The sequence below is a fragment of the Chrysochloris asiatica genome, unplaced genomic scaffold (assembly GCF_000296735.1).
Source record: "Chrysochloris asiatica unplaced genomic scaffold, ChrAsi1.0 scaffold00427, whole genome shotgun sequence".
NCBI lineage: Eukaryota > Metazoa > Chordata > Mammalia > Afrosoricida > Chrysochloridae > Chrysochloris > Chrysochloris asiatica.
The window spans coordinates 1,015,202-1,021,201 of record NW_006408945.1 but is presented as its reverse complement, the minus strand read 5'-3'; the positions used below and the strand labels follow the sequence as shown (position 1 = coordinate 1,021,201).

Sequence of the window (6,000 nt, the reverse complement as noted above, 5' to 3'; positions counted from 1 at the left end):
GCATGCGTAGTAGAACCCTCCATGGGTGGGGGTGGGGTATCCATTCACTCTAGTCACCAGAATGGAGGTGCACAGACAGTGAGAGAACAATGAACAGATACCAAAAATGAATCTACACACCTGTATCTACACGGTTCTGTCAGGCATTCGTGGCTGTTCTGATCCTTCCTTCACTTGGCAGCTCTGGGAATAGCTGAGCGTCTTGAATTAGAATGCAATGGATTTCTTGATTCTGCTACAAATTCCCCTAGCTGTATGCCTTCCAATCTTCTAAATATTCCTTTATATATGGTTCAGAGTTCTAGCACCATCTCCTAAGCCTGCTTGGCCTGGTATTCTGTGTTGTTGGTGACAGAGCTCCTTACTGCATGTCTACACAATCAGCCATCTTGTTTGTATCCAGAAGGCCCTTTAAATGGTATATATTCCATTCTCTTATAAGAAGAACAACAGCCTCTTTATATGCTGTGTTTCTGTACTGCTTAGATAAGTAATCCTTTTAGGAAAACATATTTTAATTTGTATGTGGGCCTTTGTCAACAAGAACCATGAACTAGAACCTCAAATTTTGAAAGTACTTTTGTTTCAGGCTGTGTTGTTTTGGTTTTCTTTTTATTTGTCTTGCCTTTGATTTTATTTATTTATTTATTGCGTCAGTGGAGGTACTATGAAGCTTTTAAAACTGATTTCATTACAAGGGAAAGTCCCAAGTTACATTAAAAAAAAATTTTTTTTTCAGCTACAGATACTGCTATTCATGATAAGCCACACACAGAATTGCCAATAATACTTAGTAAAAATATCCTTTGTTATGTCATGATACTCTAATGGGAATGCTGGATTTACAAAATGAAATATCTTGCCCATGTAGAAAAGCCTTAGAAAGACATTTGCTTCAGTTTTTGCTAACAATTCTCCAGGCACTGAGCTATGATGTGGGTTTCAAATATGAATATAAAACAATTCATGAGCAATAACAGTGTACAATCTAATGAGTGAGAAATAAAACTTTATAACAATGGTAGAATGTATGTTCAAACTATTAGAAGAGCATTGAAAAGTAGTGACGTTTGATATTGAAAGACAAGGAATTTACCAAGGAGACAAAGAATTAAAAGCATTTTATGCTGAGAAAACATCTTGTGGCAATATATAAAGCTGTGATAAAGCAAAAAAATGATGAAATGATATGTTTAGCCTATAGTGTGAACCTGTAAGAGACAAGAAGTTGTTGAGCACGGGAGGGATCCTATTTCTCCACATCCTTTCCATCACTTGTTTTGGGTTTTTGTTTTTATTTTTATGGAGGACACTTTGAATGTACCCTTACTTGTATATCTGTTTTATGTGTTTATTTCCTTTGCCTAAAGTATCTAGTACCTGTCCCATGAACCATATTCCATTTTTCTCTGTCTTCAGGAAAAAAATAAATAAATAAACAATTCCTCCTGGTGTGATAACTTGAGTTAACTTGTTCCATTCCATAAAAATGGAATTAGATTTATATTTCCTCAGAGCCAGAACTAGCAACTCATTGTTCTCGTATGTCTGTGAGTATTCCAGGCAACAAAGCTTGATTTAAGAAGAAAAAGAAAAAAAAAAGTAAAGATAGGAAAAAGAAACTTATGTGAGTTATTGGAAAGTTTTTCATGAGTACTGAAAGAATAATCAATTTGTTTTAGAAGGATCCACACAGGGCCAGTCCCTGTGAAGTGGAGGTTGTTCCTAATGTTCAACTTAGATGTGGAGGCTAAAGATATCCCAGATGTCTGACTATTTCAACATGTTATACCACTCTATAATCCTTGATATCTATTACCACTCCACTGCTCCCTCACATCACAGGGTTCTGTAATAAATGACGATGTCTCATAGAATTCACTATTGTTGTTGTTAAATGCTGTCAAATCAGTTCTGACCCATAGCGACCCTGTGTAGGGTTCCCAAGGAGTGGCTGGTGAGTTTGAACTGCCTATTTGGGGTTCAAATTGTGAGGCTGGCATCTCCTGAATCCTTAGTAGTTCAGAGATCAGTTAGCAGCATTTTTCTCACCCACATAGTCTCCGAAGCTGAGGAACCCAAATTGGTAGGTCAGTCAAAAAAATGTTGATACACATAGCTGCAGGCACTGGTGAACCTTCAGGTCAGATGATAATCTGTAATTCCCACCAACTAGAAATCAGATGTGATGAGCCACACACAAGATCCAGAGCAAGAGAGTGTACTTTGCCAGAGTATTTCCATATACTGGACTCTGACTATGACACCAAGGAAAACTAAAGGTGACTTGAGTCTCACCCTCTAGTAAGGTAAGAGCATTTTTAATCCTTGCTGTTATTGTTAGATGCCATTGATTTCATTCCGACTCATAGTGACCTTATTCACAATAGAACAAAGCACTGCCTGCCCTTATGCTATCCTCACAATCATTGGTATGCTTAGCTTATTGCGGCTCCCATTGTGTCAAACCATCTCACTAGGGGATTTTACCAAACATGATGTCTTTCTCTAGGTACCCGTCATTCCTGATAACATGTCTAAAGTGTGAGAGGCAAAGTCTCACATCTTGGCTTCTAAGGAGAATTCTGGTTGTACTTCTTTTGGAAGTTTTTGGTACTTTTAATTTGGTCTTTTGGAAGTTCATGGTACTTTTAATATTCTTCTTCAACTCCATAATTCAAATGCATCAATTCTTCTATGATCTTCCTTGTTTACTATCCAACTTTCGCATGTATATGAGGCATTTGAAAATGCTATGGCTTGGGTGTAGGCATTGGGTGTCCGTTTTTTTTTCCTGTTTTTTTAACTAGTAAATACTGTTTTAGGAATGTATAGATTTCATTAACACAAAACCATACAAATTACCAAACACTATTATAAAGAGATGTATGACCATTTAGTAGAATAGATTTATACAATGTAATATATGAAAGGGAAATTATATATTCCAATTCCAAAGCATTCATTTCCTCCTGCATGATATTTATAAGAAGTCATCTTGCCTCTGCTAGAAAAAAAAAAAAAAAATTCCATTAGAGCATTAAATGGGACATTTTAGACACTAAAATCATTACAGCACCATTTTCATGTAAAAATAATAGATAAATTGTTTAAATGTTAGTTTGACAGGGTCTTTCATCATAATTATTGAGGAGGAATTATGTTATTATCCCCATTCCCTGTATGAGGAAAATAAGGTTTACAAGTGTCCCTCATATCACTCAGCTCACTCACCAGTGTGCCTGACTTTGATATTTACCCTTCCCAATAGCCAAACTACTGATGTCAAATAACCCCCAGGCATTTCTCAGAGACTTGGGGTAGTGCTGTAGGGTAAGCACTGGACTGCAAAGTCTGAATGGCAAGGTTAGCGATTCAAATCCACTAGCCACTTCTAAGAAACCCTATACAGGGTTGCTATGAATCAAAAACAACACTAATTCGTTCAGAAACCCTTCACAGGGTGAATATCCATCAAAACCAACCCCAGGACATTCAACAGCAACAATACTGTTAGATTAACACAGATATTAAAATTAATATTAAGTTGCTCAAAAGGTTTGAAGTGTTTATTCTTCCCATGAAAAAATCATTTTAAATTAATCTGTTGTTATTGTTGTTATGGAATCTCCAGATGGTTCTAACTCCTAGTGACCTTATTTACAACAGGATGAAACACTGCCTAACCTAGTCCATCCTCACAATAGGTGCTATGTTCCAGCCTATGGTTGCAGCCTCTGTATCAATCCATTTTGTTGAGGTTCTTGCTCTTTTACACTGTCTCTCTAATTTACCAAACATGTCTTTCTCCAGGAACTAGTCCCTCCTGAAGCCATGTCCAAACTATGTCAGATGAAGTCTCACCACTGTCTTTAGTAAAAAATATGCTGGCTTTTCTTCTTCCAAGATATATTTATTTGTTCTTCTGGTTGTTGTTATTAAATGCCATCAAGTCAGTTCTGACCCCATAATGACCCTGATATAGGGTTTATTTACATGGAGAGACTGGTGAGTGGAGAGGTGGTTCAAACCAACTTTGCAGTCCAGCTTATTAGCCCACAGAACCATACCAGGATGGTATGTTCAGTGTTCTTCACCAATGCCATAATTGAAAGGCATCAATTCTTCTTCAGTCTTATTCATTGTACAGTTTTTGCATGAATATGAAGTGATTGAAAATACCATGACTGGGATCAGACATATCTTAGTCCTCATGATGAAATATTTGTATTTTAATACTTGAAAGAGACCTTTGCAGCAGATTTGCCTAATGCAATACATTGGTTGATTTTTTAACTGTTGCTTTCCTAAGCATTGATTATGGATTCAAGTAAAATAGAATCTTTGACAACTTTAATCTTGTTTCAATTTATCATAATTCTGTTTATTGATCCAGTTATAAGGATGTTTGTTTTCTTTATAGTCAAGTGTAATCCACATTGAAGGTTCAAATTCCTAATAATTTCTTTTGTAGGAATACCTTAAATTTCTCATGTTCTCAATATATGTACTATTAATGTGCTTGATTAAATATCACTTATCTATCATTTCTAGCTAGCACTCAACTGACATGTTATCAAACTGTAGAAGCTTGTGAATTGCTGTGATGCTGGAAACTATGCCAACAGTATTTTAAATACCAGCAGGGTCACGTATAGTAGACAGATTTCAGTTGAGTTTCCAGACTAAGACAGACTATGATGAAGGAGAGGCAGATTGCTGCTGAATGTTTAGCCACCAGAAATATTATGGTTGGCAGTTAAATATTGTCAGATTTGGAATTCTCGTTTGGCACTGTGGTATAGACTACAAGGTTAGTTTGAATCGCATTGTCAGTGGCTCAAATCCACCAGCTGCTCATGGAAAACTCTATACTGGATTCCAGTGAGTCAGAACTGACTCGATGACACTTAACAAGCAACAACAACAACATTTTAAAATCTAGTGCTAAAAGAGAAGACCCTCAGATTGGAAGTTACTCAAAATCCAATTGGGGAAAAGCTGCCTCCTCAAAGCAGAGTTGAATATGATGACACCAATGGAGTTAGCATTCAATACATTCTTAATAATCACAACATGGAATATTCAAAATATGAATCAAGGAAAATTGGAAGTTGTCAAAAACGAAATGCATAAATATCGATATCCTGGGCTGAAATGGATAGGTATTTGCCATTTGGAATCAGGCAATAATATGGGTTACAATACCAGGAGCAAAAAATTCTTAAGGAATGTCATAGCTGTCATTATTATAAAGAACATTTCATGATATACCTTGAAATATAAACCTGTCTGTGAGAAGATAATATCTATTCACCTGCAAGGAAGACCAGTTACCACTTTATTCAAATTTATGTACCAACTACTAAAGTAAATGCAATTGAATTCCACAAAATTCTTCAGTCTGAAATTGATCAAGCATGCATTCAAAATGTATAAAATGTATTGATAATTCAATACTGGTGATTGGAATACAAAGCCTGAAAACAAAGAGGAAGTGTCAGTAGTTGGAAAATATGGCCTCTGTGATATAAATGATGTTGTGGTTCACAGGATAGAATTTTGCAAGACCAATGACTTATTCATTGAAAATACATTGTTTTTGAAAATACATTTTTAAAAACAACATAAAAGGCAACAATACACATGGATATCACCAGATAGCATACGCAGAAATCAAATTGACCATATCTGTGGGAAGAAACTGCAGAAAATCCTAACACCATCATCCAAAACAAGGCCAGGAGCAGATCATCAGTTGTCATATGCAAGTTCAGTCTGAAGCCTAAAGAAAATTAAAATAAGTATACAAAATTCAGCCAAGATCCATCGGACATCTGCTACGATATCTCTCGTTCCACGGCCTCTTCTGAATCCAACTTGAACCTCTGGAAGTTCTCTGTCAATGTATGATTGTAGCCGTTTCTGTATTACCTTGAGCAAAACTTTACTCGCTTGAGATATCAAAGAGATTGTCCAATGATTTCCACATTCCATTGG

General features: G+C 36.1%; 1 protein-coding gene across 1 annotated transcript in view; it reads left to right on the top strand.

The window, feature by feature from the left end:
• The window catches only part of GRID2 (glutamate receptor, ionotropic, delta 2), a 992,360-nt gene that overhangs the window by 522,087 nt on the left and 464,273 nt on the right, over positions 1-6,000 (top strand). The gene's annotated exons all lie outside the window — the stretch shown is intronic.